The following is a 17,643-nucleotide window of genomic DNA, read 5'->3' as shown; positions in this document are numbered from 1 at the left end:
TTGAGGAGCACTCCGACGTCCCTGACTCAACGTTTACTAAGAACGTTTGTCCACATGAAAGAACATTACATACACGGAACACTTGTGAGGGCCCTGAACCACTTTTTAGCAGCTTGTCCTGAACGAAACATTTTGAAAATATAATTATGTCCTGGGTCTCTAATTATAACCGTCGCTAATTTAATGAATCCCAACTGAAATGTCTCCCCAGGCCGTGCCTGTCCATATAATTTCCCAAAAATAGGAAAACAAATTGAATATCTATAAGGTCCACAAATAAATAACGGCCATTTTGAAATCGATGGGGCCACTGTAGACTGTGGCGCTATTTTGACGTTTACAAACGTCATAAATCAAGTTCGGAAATGACATAATCAAACTGTGTCAACAGATAAGTGATTATTTCGTGCGAGTAAAAGTTCCTAGTTCTTGAAAATGTTTAATTTTGAGCCGGATAAGCGCTGCTGAAGAAGATAAGAATGCTGGAGGTGCTGCTGTTTTTGTTTCGAGCGAAGAAAACGGCAGCCGAAGCACATCGAGAGCTTCCGAATGTTTACGACAATGCTGCTCTAAGCGAAACAAGGTATAGGGATTGGTTTCGACGCTTTTAAAGCGGTGATTTCGCAAGGAAGGAAGGCCCAAAACGTTCGCCGACGAAGAATTGACGGCTTTACAGGAGCAAAATCACTGCCAAACGCAAGAAGAGCTTGCAGCCGTGCTTGGTGTAACTCGTCCGGCCATATCATCACAGTTGAAGGGGTTAGGCATGATACAGAAGGAGGATAAATGGATACCACACGAGTTGAAACCGCGGGACATTGAACGCAGACTCTTCATGTGTGAATTGCTGGTTCAGTGGCACAATAGAGAGGAGTTCCTGCACAAAACCGTGATGGGAGATGAGAAGTGGATTTTGTTCGGCAATCCTAAGCGCAAAAAATCATGGGGATCACCCGGTCATACCCCAACATCATCAGCTCGGCCGAACATCCATAGCTCGAAAGTTATGCTGAGTATTTGGTGGGACCAGCTCGGCGTCATCTACTACGAACTTCTAAAACAGGGAGAAACAATCAATGGTGAACGCTACCGGAAATAATTGATGAGTTTAAGCCGAGCACTGCGTGCCACATATTGTGCAACCTGTGAAAAACTACCTTAATACCCTCAAATGGGATGTTTCACCGGATCTAGCACCATCGGATCTCAATCCGTTCCGATCCATGGCACATGGTTTGGGTGACCAGCAGTTCTCCACCTATGAACAGGTCCAGAAATGGTTGGATAACTGGATTGCGTCGGAAAACGATTTACCCCAAAGGTGGAAGAAAATAATAAATAATAATGGCCAATACTTTGATTGACCCAATTTCTACAAATAAAAATGCCACGAATAAATAAACTTATGAAAAAACGGTCGGTATTTATTTGCGCACCTAATAGTAAAAGTATTTAATTCGATTTCTTTTATAGTGCTTTTCTGTAGAACAATTTTAAAACACTCAGCACAAAGTTGAGATTGATCGGGACAGCTTGAACAGTATGTAAACGATCATTTAACAGTTTCACCTGCCATTGAGTGGTCCATGTTTTGTCTCTTATTGTTGTAGCATCTTTTGCATGTGCGTCAGAATTTTTTCCCCATCAGAGACTTGTTGTGGACTTAAATTAGTTGTATTTGTTGTCTACAAAAGCGCGATTCTTAGCCTAGATTCCTCGTAAATGCTATCGTTTCAAAGCGTGATTCGGTGGCTTGACGAGCAGTTCAGTGGACATGTATAGTGGCAGTCAAAGTGTTAAGGTCGAGGTCGATTTATGAAAGTCAAAAATGTTGTATGTTACACGCAATTAAATTCTCTAGTCTATTGGGTCATGTGCGCCATATCACGCGTTGTTAAAACCTAACCTTAGAAATGGCCCCTGAGGAAACATCTCACCTCAAAAAACCTGTCGCGACGGTCGAAGCTGGGACTGTATCGTACCTTTATAGTCCCAGTACTCACATACGCCTCTGAGACATCTAGACCCTGTCCAAAACAGACGAAGCCCTCTTAGCCGCGTTCGAGAGGAAGATGCTCAGAAGGATTGTGGGCCCCGTATGTGTGGAAGGCTCGCCAGGCTCCGATGGACTGGCCATGTCATACGCATGGCACCGAAACACCCAGCTCAGAAAGTCCTTTTAGGCTGTCCACACGGACAGAGGAGGCATGGTAGGCCCAGATTGAGCTGGGAGGATGGCGTGGAATCATCCGCCATCAGGACCGTGAGTGGTTCCGGATTCTGCTGCGGCAGGCCAAGACCGAAAAGCGGTTGTAGCGCCTGATAAGTAAGTAAGAAATGGCCGTGTCCTGGAAACCCGTCTACATAGACGGGATGTAAACAATTAACTGTGAATATTTGGACGTATGGTGGAGGCGTGCTGTTGTCATTCCAGTGCAATTTACGTATATCATAGCGAGTCATTTTCCTCCGTTTTACACCTTCGATTCTCTGTTTTAAATGTCCTGTGTAAGGAGCGAGTCATTTTCCTCCGTTTTACACCTTCGATTCTCTGTTTTAAATGTCCTGTGTAAGGACACGTTACTACTGAGCTACACTCTACAATCGATTTTGGAGCACGCTAGGCGCAGTACAAATCTTCGCAGCGAACTTAAGTTTCGAGTCTACTATAACACCTAGAGCGAAAATTTAATTTTTTCTCCGAATGATGTCGTCATTGAGCGTGTAGCTCAACACTTTTGAACGCAAAGGGTTAACCTATTTTATAATTATTTTGACTTATCTGGTTAGAGCAATAACAAAATACATAAACCCGTCTATCATAAAACCCAACACCACAAAGTAGAAAGCTTTGCATCAACTTAAAGATATGGATTTAAAGTCTTCCACCTTTGTCGTACAGCCAGCTATTTTCCCTTCAATTAAGCGTTCGTTTATTTCCTTCCTAGCAACAAGAAAAAAAAACAGGAAAGGCAACGCAACAATGTGCTTTCAAATGGCAGCAATAACAATAAAGCGCTGAACTCATCTTTTACCATAACACTTGGCAAACAGTGACAACAAACAAACACCCTGCCGTTAAGTGAAACGGACATAAGCAGTTAGCCAAAGTAATAAATACAAATAAATCCCAATTCCGTCCACTTACGCCCGGCAGCCATTCGCCAGGTACCAGCTCCATCAGCAGCAAGAAAGGTTGTCGCATCAATAATAAATCGCTCTCGGAAAACCCCTGACCTGTGTCCGTTCCATTCCACCCGGTGAATGGAAAACACTGCGCACTGAGAGAGCACGCGAGCCAAACCTATTCCGCTATCCAGCACAGCAGCTAATGCAGTTCATAAAATTTGATTGCAATTGCAAGGAGATTGTATGAAGTACAGCACAGCGAGCACAACAAAAAAAAAACAAGAAGCACAATTGCACGGATAGACGTGGAAAATGCAAAACAAAACAAAAATCGGAATACACCTACAGTGAAAATAGTAGTAGCCAGCCAGCCAGCCAGCCAGCTTACGGAAGTGCTCAATTATTCACCTCACCGGAGAGCTCGGGAGGATTATTTGCCAACATTTGCTTTATGGATCTAATGTATCCGGCTTTCGCTTCACGTTTATGCATGGAGTGTTTGGACTTTTCCTTCTCCTTTTATTTTTTCTGGGAAGCAAAGTTTGCCGAATCATGGGATAAAATCTACGGCTGGGCGCACGTTTGTCTTCTGCATTGGGGAAAATGATTTTATTAAAGCACATTTTTGTGGCCTGCAAAGTAAGGGTGTCACATTAGGTGAGTGTGAGCGAATAAACGATATGTGAGGTGCAACTGAAAGACAGAGAAATGATCAGAAGTTCCTGGTAAGAGACAGCTGACACCGGGGAGTTTCGTTGCTTTTCCATTCCTATCTTTGCCGACGTGCCTTAGGGCTAGAATTAAGATCAGAATGTGAGCTCCCAGCTCGTCGGCACTAATATAAGAGGGAGAGAAGTAGTATGAGTGTGAAAAGTTTCACTACATATTAAAACTCATAACTCGTCCCGTGTTTGAACGGAGCAGGGAAAGAATGTACTCTTAGCTAAAGAGACCGTGTTTGTTTCTTAAACTTTCCCTCATCTTTGCTCTTTTCCGAGCGTACATTTGGGATTTCTATTTACTAAGCTACGAACCAATTTGTTTCAACACTTGGCGTTAATAGTAAGCAACAAAGTTTGCTGGACTTCGATCGACTCAAACACGCACATCCTTTTGCCATCGCGGAACGCACAGTTTTAAGGTCCTCGTCTGGCAGTAGCGGAGTAGCCGCGAAAACCGCGAGCCCATTCAGGCGGATGAAAATTTATTTTCCACCCCAAGCAAACACCTGGAAGCACTGGTAATTTTACACTGGCCACAATTTCAACTTCAATTGCAGTGCTTGCAACTGCTGCTCCAAAAGAAAGAACTTGTTGAGGCGAATCTTCTTCTCCAAGATAATCCTTGCTGTGAGGTTAAGAAGCCTGCCAACTTCTGGGCACTTTGATTGGACTGTGCTGCGAAGAGAACGACAGACGCTGCTATCCATTGTCACCTTGGCCGGAGCGGAGCATTAAGCTTTCCATCCAAACCCCCCCCCCCTCGTCATCCTCGTCGTCGGCCGGTGTGGACGATATCTCATAAATCATAGGGAAAACTTTCATTGGTTGAACTCAAGCTGCTGTGTGTGTGTTTTCTCTTGTATTTTTGCTTCCATTTCTTTGGTTTGGTTCATAAACTAAGAAAAGAAGGAATGGGATGACAGGTGGCCAACGATGATGCTCGTTATGACGTGCGATGATCCAACCTGGGAAGGGAACCCGGTGGAGAAGGCCCTTCTTGCTCAAAGGGCGAAGGGACGGAATAATGATTTATAGACAAATGATGAAGTTTTGAACCGAAAAGGCTCATGGTGGGCCTGCTCGCCTCATCATCATCCGGTGTGGGGAAAGTTTTTCTCCCCTCCCCGGCAATACGGTTTAGCATAAAGCGAACTTCAAGAACTGGTCAACCACAAACACTTGCGAGGCCAGAGTACGGTGCGAATGGTTGGTTCCTCGTTACCGTACGTTATTTATTGGTATTTGGCTCGTCCTTCCACCGCCACACACACACACACACCCACACACAAATCTTGACGTTTATTTGGCCAGACTGGCCGGAAGACGCTGTGGAATGTTTTCCTAGCATCTTTGTGCCGTACCTAGAGTGTGGGTTGTGTTTGCAGGCAAAAAGGCGAGCCTTTCTTCGCAAGGACACGCACACACTGGACCCGTCGTGGCACGGTCTCGTCGTGTGGCAGACGGCCATCATCAGCCCGCTTTGATGGATCACGTCGTCAGTCTGGGTGCGCAAAATTAATATCTTACTTGATTTATGGAGAATTTGCTAATAGAAGGTACGTCAGGTTCATATGGTCGGTTAGGGTTTGGTTTGGGGAGTTGCGAAATGAAAATGAGCACACTTGTCGACGGTACGAGCCGTTTCCTCTGTGCGGGTCGGTACGGGACAAGCCTTCTGCATCGCTCACCAGGGCTGATCAAATGTGCAGTTCTAGTACGTGCTTATTTGCTATGTATTTTAACTAACCTTCATAATTGATACAGGCTGTGCGGATGAACTGGACGAGAAATCCCGGCACGGGATGTATCAAACTGCTCACGCAATATGGCCGCGGATGTTACTGAGAACCTGCACAGATAGAGTAGTTAATGCCATATTTTGATTAATTCATTATGTTTTGGAAGTTCGTTCTCACAGAATTGCGATTTAATTTGAATAAATTCCCAAGTTACCGGCCTGTAAAAAGAATTCTTCAGTAAGACTAATAATTCGCATTGAAGGACGTCAAGAATCCCAAAGATTTGAAGCATCCCTTTATTCTTTGAAGAGTTCCCATTATTTCCCACAACCTTTGATCGCACCAAATATCGTATTACACACATCACCATTATTTGCAGCTTAATACATAATAATTGTTGCTTGCAGGTAAATACTGGCTAGTCGATACATAGATTAAGTGCTCAGGAATATCCCTTCTACCCTGTGGTTCTACCTTTCTAAGATCGTTCGACCTTCTTCGCCACTAAGACGGAACGGAACTCGTCCGTCCTACCAGCCACATGTGTTGCACCAAGCAACCAATTGACAATTGAATGTCCTTAATCCTGCAACATGCAACCATGCATGCTTCACCTCTCTCACCATCCCTTCCCATTTTGTTGCAAACCATCCGTGACACTCGATCGGTTAAACTAGACAGAATAATTAAACAATGAAATTAGAACGGAAAAACCCGACCCTGGCAAACTAATGATGATGCATTGATGGGGAGGGGGGGGGGGGGGGGCGACGGCAATACTTTAAGAAACCGGAGCTGTAGCAGCACAGCATTCTTACGCCTTGCCTTGCCTGCGTGTGCATCCAGCGCGAAGGGCATCCGTCATCGTACCAAAGGACACCGGAGAAAGGTGTGCAAAAGCGACACACGACCGAACACGTTCTGCGGCACCCAGTGTCGCAAGCCCTCGGGTTTTTAGAACCCCACTCTATCGCTCACAAGAAAAGGCATTCGAGCGTGCAGGCGCTTCCTTCTTCCGGGCGGCTCGAACCCGGCGTTTTGGGCAACGATGTCTTGCCTGTTAGTGTCTGCTGTGTTGTCTAGGATCTCCGCTTGGCCAAGCCATGTCTCTGTCTGCAAGCTGGAAGACGACAGTAGGAAGTATTAGAAGAGAGAGACACACACACACACAAACACCCGGTGCACTGGCGATGAAGACGTTTTGCAAAACGTGAAATGGATACGTCTGTAATCTGCCTTCTTAAGCCGGGCAGCAGTTTCGGAAGCAACAGAGCGCACAAATAATCTTTCCCCTGGTAAGATGTCCGGAGGGGACGGGGGGGGGGGGGGGGGGGGGTTATGGTACGGGGGTGGAAGATGAAGAAATCGAGACTACATCTACGAAGCGAAATGTTTTGTTCGAACACATTCTGCCCGGTTTTGCGGACGATTGCCGGGGAAACGGGTGCTTATAGGGGAAGCCTTTACAGTGGAAAGCGTTTTAAGGCAGCTTTTCTATTCTATTACCTCGCTGGCATATGCAAATATGATGGCTTTTGCACTCATGTTTAGTGAGAAAGGATGAAGAAGTACAGTGCATTCCTCATGGGAATTCAAGGATCGCTTCCGATGGAACATTCCAACCATTCCGAACAAAGCGTAAGGGCTTGGGGGTGCGAGAACGGACCGGGGGTAAGTGAGACCCCGTACCCGGGTATAGTGTTTGATTTCTAGCAGCGCAGTTAAATCTGACAAGCTGACAATGTACTGCCGCTCCAGCTAGCGCCATTAGTTCGGTTAGTGGTGGCTTTTGGGCGGCGGTAGAATTATGTACCATTAACCGGAAGCTAATCATTTTAAGCAAGTAGTAAATGCGTGTGTGTGTGTGTGTGTGTGTACGGCCGTTTACAGTAGTCGCCCTACCGGGTCAGCTACTTCCGGCAGTTGACGGTTTGCACTGATTGCAGTATACAGCGATGATGGAGCGTAGGCACATAAACTTCCAGCGCTCGGCGTACCGTAACGGCGCCTCGAGTACGTAATTAACGGGAGCTGTTGTTGTTGTTGTCCCGCCCGGTACATAACAGTCACGACCACGTTGCATCGATCAGGAAATCGGGATAGACGTTGCCACGTATCCAGCGAATCAACTACCAGGTAGGGGATGGAAATCTTGAAAACTGTGCATGCATAAATTCCACCTCGGGGACATTGGACATTGTACCACAGTGGTAAGGCGTATGGGAAACTAAATTTGCACAACATTTTGACTAATGAACGTCCGTTTACTGGCACGCGGCAGTAGGTAAGGAAGGCCGAGGAAGACTCACCGTCTTCCTGCAGAGACCACTCAAACTTCAGCTCAGCGCAGCTCGGCCCTGTTGGACGTTTAATTCGTCGTGTAAACCGCCCGAGGTTCATGTCTTCAGCCGGGTGCATGCAACTGACTTTCGTGGGGCAATGTTGGCATATCTCATTAGACGCACCGAGTTCGGCAAAAGTTTCCACCAGCGGGGGCGTTATAAATAGAAATAGTTTCCCGAAGAAATGCCACGTTCCGGTGGGCAAAAAGCTAAAGTCCTTTCCATCGAGAAAGTTTCGCGGCCACCAGCAAGGGAAATGGGGGTTGGCACGGGAGGCGTGTTGAAGATTTGGGAACATAATAAATTAAATTATATCGGTCTCGAACCGTTTCGTGATGGGTTGGAGGCAAGTGCGTGCCAACCGTATTCCGAACGAGATTGAAACGAACGTTTTGGTGAATCTTCATCACCTGTACGATGGATGGTAGGAGATGTTTAATTTGAAATGCTGGCAATTCTTTCCCGCCCCAAAATGCTTTGTTCGGGTGAGGACGATGCTTGGACGCACTGAATAAATTAATGAGCTTTCGTGTGGTAAAATCTAAAGGAAAAATGAGGTGGCCTGTGGAAATCGTAATGATGAGCGGTAATGGAGGAATGCGTAAAGTTAATGAGAATTAATTGTGTTGCCTTACTGAAGCACAGCATCGTGCTCGCAATGATTTCTTGGTGCACGGGAAGATATAATTTTGTTTATATTACAATAATCCTCTAAGGCCTTCATAAACTCACTCTTTATTTTTCTGACATAATAATGTTTTCCATGACTTAAGAACGCTCTTCGTGGCCGAATGTTTGATATGCCCTTTTGCGGTAGCTGGAGCCAAGTCTTTCACGACAGAATCTGCATTTGCAGATGGTGCCAATGGTGTAGTTCACATCTACACGAAGCTATAATTTCTATAATGTTCTTCAGGCATACATTAAGATTACCGGACGAGTGGAAACAAAAAGGGCGATGAACTGTGCTAACTTCCAGGCCATCACAGCCTTGAATGCTGCCTGCAAGATCCTGTCCCGAATACTCTTCTGCAGACTGGAGCCCCTTGCTACAGATTTCGTCGGAAGCTACCAAGGTGGATTTGTTGGAGGCAAACCAACAACCGACCAAATCTTTACTCTTCGCGCAGATCCTCCAAAAATGCCGGGAGCACCAGATCCCTACGCATCACCTGTTCATTGACTTCAAGGTGGCCTACGATACCATAGATCGGACCGAACTATGGAACACCATGCAGCAGTACGGATTCCCAGCTAAGGGCCACTATGGACGGGGTGCAGTGCAAGATGAGAATTTCGAGCATGCTGTCGGAATCAAGGGACAAGGGGACGGACTCCCCTATTTGTTGTTCAACATCGCTCTGGAGGGTCTCATGCGAAGCGCGGGCATCGATATCTGGGGCACGATTTTCACCCGATATCTCCAATTCTTTGGCTTCGCGGATGTCATCGACATCATCGGACGGACAACTTGGAGGCCAATAGAATTGGATTGAGGATCAATGCGATGAAGACAAAATGCCTGTTTGCGGAGGCTCTGATCATGATAGAGCCCGACTCGGAAGAAGAGTATCAGTTGACGGCGACTATCTCGAGGTGGTAGAGGAGTTCTGCTACCTTGCTACGTGCCTACTATGGACTCTACAAACTCCTGCGATCCAGAAGACTACAACAACACACGAAATGCACGATTCACCTCACCTTAACACGTCCGGCAGTCCTCTGCGGTTCGAGGCCTGGGCTACACTGACGAAGGACGCCAATGCATCCGCCATTTGGCGGTGTGTGCGAGTAAGGCTTGAGGGGAAGGAGAATGAACCACAAGCTAGCTGAACTGTTTGGCGGTGCTGATATCCTGACGGTAGTCAAACCCGGAAGGATACGTTGGCTGGGGCACGTGATGAGGATGCCGGACTCATGCCCCACCAAGAAGGTTCTCGTCAGCAGGCGTAGAGGAGATCGGATGCAGCCGTGAATGGAGGACTGCAGTCCTAGGCCGAGTTTCCTGGAAACGGATAGGAAATAGGTGCTCAATCCTGAGCAGACCCAGAAGAAGAAGTGGCGATCTTCAAGAGCAATCCATTATTTAAATCCCAAAAACTTCTTCCATTTACTAGTTGCACCAAAAAGAAGCTGTACTTGGTAAAAGCTATCAATCTTCTGATGCCAAACGATGCGTCTCTAAGCTGCTGTTGTCTAAACTCGTTATGCGTTACGATCCCCAGTTGCGCGGAGGTAAAAGATAACTTGAGATGCGGCCGCAGAACTTAAGACTCGATTTTAGATTTTAGATTACAGATGTTGCCTCGCAACACATACATCTCGTAAAGATGAACGTCGGCGCACCACCATAAAGTTCACCTAATAAATTATTTACATCCACTCGAATCGGTGTTCGGAGTTCTTCGAGCATGTGCTGCTCGACTGCTGTAAGACTTCAACAGCCGCATGGACGTCGTTATTCATTCATTCTAGCCTTCCAGGCAAAGCAAACTCGCTGGATGGAATTATAGCGCAGCCCCCAAAGGCTTCATCGATATGCAACTGCTTCTTTAATGGAGGCTGATCCCGGGGTCATCCATCGGCCCCAGCGGCGCCGATAGGTGTAGTAAAATATACAGAAGTTTTAGCGTTCTTTGGTGCTGTGGGAGATCAGGCCGGTGTGATGAGCAGAAAATGCATACAATTGTTTGCATTTTAAACGTAACAAATGAATAGGAACAGTGCTCAGAACCATCCAAGATCATGCTACATCAGAAAACTGGCTAGCAGATACTACACGATCGTTATTGCCTTTGCAGACTTTATGTTAACATCAGCTTGTAAATTAATTTTTAATTCTTGAACTTGAAGCCCATCATTTGAGGAAATTCTTTTGCTGTTCCTTGCTACAAGAAAATCCATTTACCAACACTTTAAACACATCTCTTTCGCGCTCCAAAATAAACGAATTCACGTCATAGCCCCAAAAGAATAAACGCCTTAAATTCGCCACCAAATGAGCCCGCCGGGGATGCAAACGGGCCGCCCGCAAAAGCAAACAGAAATGTCATACCGCCCTGTTGCATGCCTGTTTCATAATTGATCCACCCTTCACCGTTGGCCGTTTATCCCGCACACCGCACCGTCATCCGATCCGATCCGATTCGGGCGCGTCGTCCCGTAACCCGGTGCAACCCCACGGCAGATAATGAAGTCACTTACCGGCTGCATTAACCGATGTGCTTCTACATTTCCCAGCATCATGATGCGCTTCCGGTGATCCCGTACCAGCACACCCTTAAAATTGGCCCCCAGTTATACACGTTCCGCATTCCGCTGTCGAGTGGATTGTTGAGGACACAATGTACGGCTACGTAGGGGGTAAATAAAAAAAAGAAAACCCCTTTCGCGTGGATCGTGTTTGCGTAACGCGCACTTCTTTGGCAAAAGGGCCCCGTGGTCAACGTCAAAACTCGCAGACACTCGCGATAAGCTCTTCAGTCAATTTGCTTTCAAAATAATAGCGCCGGGGTGGATGATGTCCCCTGGCTTGCGTGTGTGTGTGTGTCCTTTAGAAAAGTGGAACCTGTCAAAGACCAAGGTGTGTGTGTGTGTATGGCTACATCTGTATCCTCGACTCGGTGGCATCGAGCGGCCGAAAGCGCGCACTTCATCAAAAAAGAAGCTCAACTTCAATCCGCTAGAAGCTAGAGCCTGCTCCTGCACCGGTCAAACTGATGGCTGATGGCCACCGAAACCCTTTTACCCGCGTGTTTGGGGTCGAGTGTGAGTTTGATGGAATCGTACCGATCTCGTATTGACGTTGCCGGTGGCTACGCGCTGCTGTTACGGTCTTTGCCGTGGTGCCGACGACGACGGTCGTTTGCTTGAGTTTTTCGGGAGTGACGCTTGGATTGCCATTGTTAAACACCTGCAGTGCAGTTGGCGCAAAATTGACACAAAAGCTAACCTCCGCGAAGGGAGGGAACAGAAAAAGGGGTACGGGACACTTTCCGGTTCCGCGGTCCGTCCGATATACGCATCGGTACCGGGACTGGCTACGCTGGAAAGGATCATGATAGTGCTACGTGCCTGCCGGTCTCTCGTGGTCTCGCGTAGCCAATGCGCGGGAACCCGCAATCGATCCATGCCAATGGTGCTTGCTGGATGCACCTGACGGATTTTGGGGCTGTTTATGCATCGGGTGCATCGCACGGAGTGCATTGCGGAGGACACACAGCGAAACAATTGCTGCTACGATGGACCCCGTCACGCGAGCGAAAGGACATTTGGTGCATTTTCACAGCGAAGGTTAGCCCGGGATCAACGTTTGGTCGTCGTTGCTTTTTCGACAAGGTTTTGGGACACTCGGGTGCATGTGTGTGTGTGTTTTTTCTTGTTGTTTTTGTTGTTGCCGCTATGGGGGAAAAAAACCCCAAACCCTCCCAGAGTTCTCAGACGACGATGCGACTTTTATTCAACCTTTCGCTCGAAATGGCATTAGTTGTCGCGGCCGGACCATCCCCAAAAACCCGGCGGCGGACATTTGTGGTTTGGTGCCGAGGCTCGTGAATAGATTTAGACATGTTTCCGCACCGTTTAGTTCGCGCCACACACTCACATGGTCCGCGTAAGGACCGTCCGAATGCTGGAGCTGTCTTCCCAACGCACCGAGCGCGGTTTTTTGGCAAACGCGCCCCTTTTTTTTGTAATGACACCATAGAGCGTAGAAGGTAAAAAGGTGGGTTTTCCCCATAAAACATGTCATCGGGCGGGTATCGGGCGGTACCCCAGCGGGCAGCGACGGTGAACGATAGAAAATTCCTACCGGCGAGGTTTTCGCGCGTGGTTTTAGCGTTATTTTGGAATTTGAATGACTTTCACCTTTTACTGCTGCCAGATGTCGATGATGGGAAACGATTTCGGGTCTGATGAAGTGGCGGCTTGTTCTGTTGCGGCCGTTCGCGGCCTTTTCGGGCGCGTTATTTATGTTTTTATTTTATTCGATCTAAGCTAAATGTATTTGCCTGCCAAGGCCGGGCTGGGGAGATTTTCGCGCGTCGGTTAGAAATAGTGAAATAAATTAAATTAAAAGAGCAAATCCTCGAAAACTCGATCAAACTCATACCCGGGGCGCGCTACTTCTGGTGCATTTGCCGAGCAGAGGAGAGGCCTACGCATTTGTTGGTGTGTTTGTGTTGTATTCTTTTCTTCCAATCCGTTCCGTGTGTTTGACAGTTCGTAGAATTTTTACATCCGTCAGCAGTGCTGCAGTGAGCGAGCGAGTGAGTGAGCGAGTGTGTGAGTGAGGTTTTGTGAATTTCTAGCAGCAACGATGGGGTGCATTACGCCACGGTACAAGGAAGGGTACCGGGACCGACCAGAAGACGAAGCACTTAGTATTGAACCCCTCGAGAAATCAACCATATTTTCAATAGGGCGATATGGTAGAAGCTGAGGGTTTGAATTTGTGCCACAAATTGTAAGTGACGACGACGCATCACGACGAAGATGTCTGCAAACGGGTAGTTGGGACAAGAAATTCGGTCAACACGTCAAATCGTCTCCGTCCACGAATCCGGAAACGGAACGCGCACGGGGAGCTAGCTTTTTTGCACGAGCACTCCTTAGCCGATGTTAAATTTTCCAAACCGTCTTGCGAAGCGTATTACAAATTTCGGTCAAACGTTATATGTTTTAAGGGTAGCGCGCGCGTTGTTGTTTTTTTTGCCCCCTTTTCTTTTCTTGTGTAGCATTCGTTCACTCGCAGCTTATATACTTTCCGCCCACTGTGTGCCCACAAACACACTCGCAGGGCGCTCGCCATAGCGAGTACGGCCCTGCTGGTGAGTGACGCTTGCTGTGCACTCACATTAAATTGTACGCACATTTTGATATAAGCAAAAGGAAAGAGGTGTTTGGTTGGGAGCGGCCATGGTTGGAAAGGTACGGAAAGGCGAACGGCTTTTTTTTTCGATGAAAGGTTGAGTGAGTGTTGAGTGTTTTGTAAATATTGGTGAGTGGTCGGTGATATTGGCAAGGGAATGGTGAAGAAATTGAAATGGGAAAAAAGATATTTTTATTATTATTTTATTATTTCATTCTACGATTTGTTTTCCATATTGTGGTATATTCTTTAAATTTTTCGTACCTCTAAGCCGTTCTTAAGGAATATATAGAAAATACTGTGAATTCAATCGAATGAAGGCATTACTACTCAAAGCATTTGTATTACCATCATTCAACCATTTATTAAAGAAAAATGATGGAGTTTACTTTTGATGAATAATTTCTAAAATACAGATTATTCACGCTAACAATGCATGTAATCTGTTAAAAAAATGCAACTGCTCCTCTATCTTCTATATAATGTTGGTTTAAAGCTGTACAGCCGCTCACACAGCACTCACGTTTCTGTGTCAGTGGTGAGTATGGAAATGAGACGGTCTCACTGAGTGGAGAAATTCACCATAGCTGCTCGTGCGGTTGCTTTGATTGTGTTTTTCTCCCTGTATTTCTTCAGCCGTCACAGCGAAGAGCATGTTTTGTCTCTGTTTTTCTTACACTTCAGTTCTCTCACTCTCTCGCTCGCTCTCTCATGCTCACGCGTTCGTTTGAAATTGCTTCGTTTTTTGAGGGAATAAAATAAAGGAAAAGGAAAAAAAACGCCTGCACTTCAGATATGTTATTATATACTAGTGATTCTTTGCAAAAGTACACAACCGTTCCCACACACACACACACACACACATATATATACGTGCACATGCACATACAAACAGTCACAATGAAATGATTATTTTTCCCTACCAAACTACAAGCATAACGGGCCGCGTAAACAAGCGGCTCAGTTTGGTTGTTTTTTTTTGTTGTTTTGTTTCCTCTCTCTCCCAGCTTTTTATTTGCGTTGTTGGGCGCTGAGCGGCTCTTTGCTTGGCGATGCTGAATTTTTGATTTCAGCAGCTGATGACATGAAACGTTGTTCCTGCTAGACTATGCTGTGCCTTGGTGTGGTGGTGGAAGCAGGAAGCCGGAGCAACCGGAGGAGGGCGGGAACGGAACATTTCTCGTTAATAGGGCGCCAAAAGTCGTTCCCGATGCTATAAAATCGTTTTAACCAATATCGAACTGGGCTGCATACGGGGTGGTGCTCACACCGTCGATGTGGTGGTGATGTTGGAGGAATCGTTACGGGTGACTTGTTATGTAAAGCGCTCCGTACGTGTTTGATTTGTAGCGTGTGCCTGATGGGCAACAAAATAAGGAATACAACACCAACAACAGGAAAAAAAAAGGAAGATGAAAGGCAAACAACAGACACGGAGCAGCTGTGGCCCTCGGCTGGATATGGAACGCCTAACGAGACTGCGTTTGAGTGTGTGGTTGTGGTTGATGGTGATCATGATGGTGGTGGGGATGGTGACTGTTGATGCTGACGTTCATGAGTCTCTCAACATACTATGTTGATTAATTTATCGAATTCCAGCAACTGTGCGTCCGTTGCTAATGAGCGAACGAATCAAATTACATTGCTAGGGCAAGGGGGCGAATGCACGCGGCGGGTTGTTATCTATCCGTGCACTCGATTAAGCAAATAGCGTACTGTACTTGTTGTAAAATACAATGTGGCGAACCTGGTCCGGACGATAAGCCAAACTGTACATAGACTTAAAATAAATGATCCAAATGACAACCTTATCGATAGGGCGAAAAAAAAAAACAAGAATTGTAAATAAAGCTAGAAAAACAGTTGAGTGTAAAAGGAGGTAACAAACACGCACACACACACAAGCGCGCGAGCGAAGAAACAACTTCTCATCGTATTGAAACCGTACTACCCTGCAAAACTACAGCAAAAAAGCCGTTTCCAACTGTTTCTAATTTATTATAATGTTAACCCTGTCGCTCACATGCACACACATACACAGCTTTAAACATCGACGTGAAACACTCACGAGCCTTTCGCTACGCTGGTTGGAATATTTACACGAAGCTGCTGAGTGAGTGCTTGCTTTTCTATGTACAACGCAGGCAGCAGTATATAAAGGGTGCGAAGATCTGTGAGTTGGTACAGCAGGGTTTTGAAGGGTGCAGTTTGGTAGAAGAAACGGGTAAGCATCCCCAAGAGAGCACTTATATTTGTCCGTACCGTACAGCGCATTATATACCGCTCGCTGGTAGAGATCATGAAAGAGAAAGAATGAGAGAGAGAGAGAGAGAGAGAGAGAATGAGCCTGTACTGGAAGCGAGTAAACGAGTGAGCAAACTGTTACCAAAACTGCTGATGGAATAATAAATGAACGTTTAGAAACTGGTGAGCGGATGAGTTGCAGGCGTGAGTGAAAAAGCGTGTGAGCGAGCGAAGCTGATTGAGAAGGGAGAAAGGTGATGACGTGCTGTTGAGGACCGTTGTGTGTATGTGCTCACTGGCGTGCGTTCCCGGTGCAGTACATAGTTTGGTTGCGAAAACGGATCAGTTTTTCTGGCAGCTTCGACCGGTTAGGTTGTGCGGTTGAACGGTCCTCAGCTTACAGCGCTGGAAGTTGTACAATTAGACTCAGTAAATAACAATCAGCTTGAGGAACATTGTGAGTGAGTGCACAATTTGGTGCCACTAAAAATCATAAAAATATATCCTACGTCAGTTTGTAAGTGATAACACTAATTTTAATAGCGCGCACATTCGAAGTGTCCGTAGTGCCCTCTTGTTGCGTCGCAATTAGTCAGCAAGCCCTGTACCCGTGTATCGTGAACGCGTGCTGAGTGCTCGAACGGCAAAGGCGAGCGGCTCAATTCACCAAACATAACCGAACCAAGTATATAGTGGTGAGTGACGCACTCATCCGTGGGTGCACTCCACACTTATTATGTACACATGCGCTCGGCCGTGTGTATAGCCAAACGCGTACACAAGGTGTGCGCTGTGTTGAGTTGAGTTCGTAGCGGCAGAGTTCTTCGAAACGTCGCCTCGTTCGGATGTGCATCGTATTTGGTCGTAAACAACGCAATCGCTTGCTGCCGGTACACATATACGCTATGGCAGTTGAATTCGCGCACGCGTAACTGTGTGAGTGTGTGCATGTTTCCAGTAGACGTCGCTACCGCTATCACCACCGTTACCAAGTGCCCCCCCCCCTTACCCTTACCGACAAGCGGCGAAAGGTGAAGCATCACTTTTGCTCGATCGAAGCAAGCTGGTGTTAGTGCGTTTTTTTCTAGTTTTTCTTCGCTGAAGCGCAGCCGGTGTTGTTTGCTGGTTGACGATCCCGCTGCAGGGGTTGCAGAGCTGCTGGTGTAAGTGAGAATCATTTACGGAAAGTGTGGGAAAATAAGAGCGCGCGCGCGATCGGCGTACAAAAATTAGTTGCTTCTGGAAATTGAAACAAATCAAGTGAAGTTGGTTAAGTAGAAAAGTGCAAGTTGCAACGAAAATATTACCCGTGTGCCAGAGTGTGTTGATGTGTTGTAAGCTGCATAATATTTACACAGAGGAATAAGTGAAACGCGGATGGAAAATTCCCAAAATTTGTGTTGAGTCAAAGAAGAAAAGGCAAAGGAATAGAAAGATCAGTTCGTCGGAAAACCTTTCTGTGTGTGTGTGTGTTTGGTGTGTGCGCTCGCGATCAACGGGAGCCGTTTTTGCTCTATCTCTCTCTCTCTCTCTTTCGCTCGCGTTTACCTCGCTTCCTCGCAAACATATTCCGTCAACAACGGTGTATTTGCGCCCGC

At 46.5% G+C, this 17,643-nt stretch overlaps 1 protein-coding gene across 1 annotated transcript in view; it reads right to left on the bottom strand.

Moving 5' to 3' along the window:
- Positions 1–17,643, bottom strand: part of LOC126561839 (tyrosine-protein kinase Drl) — a 483,362-nt gene that overhangs the window by 245,897 nt on the left and 219,822 nt on the right. The gene's annotated exons all lie outside the window — the stretch shown is intronic.

The sequence above is a fragment of the Anopheles maculipalpis genome, chromosome 3RL (assembly GCF_943734695.1).
Source record: "Anopheles maculipalpis chromosome 3RL, idAnoMacuDA_375_x, whole genome shotgun sequence".
Lineage (NCBI taxonomy): Eukaryota > Metazoa > Arthropoda > Insecta > Diptera > Culicidae > Anopheles > Anopheles maculipalpis.
Note: the sequence above shows the minus strand (reverse complement) of the source record. Positions and strands in the feature narration are given on the sequence as shown.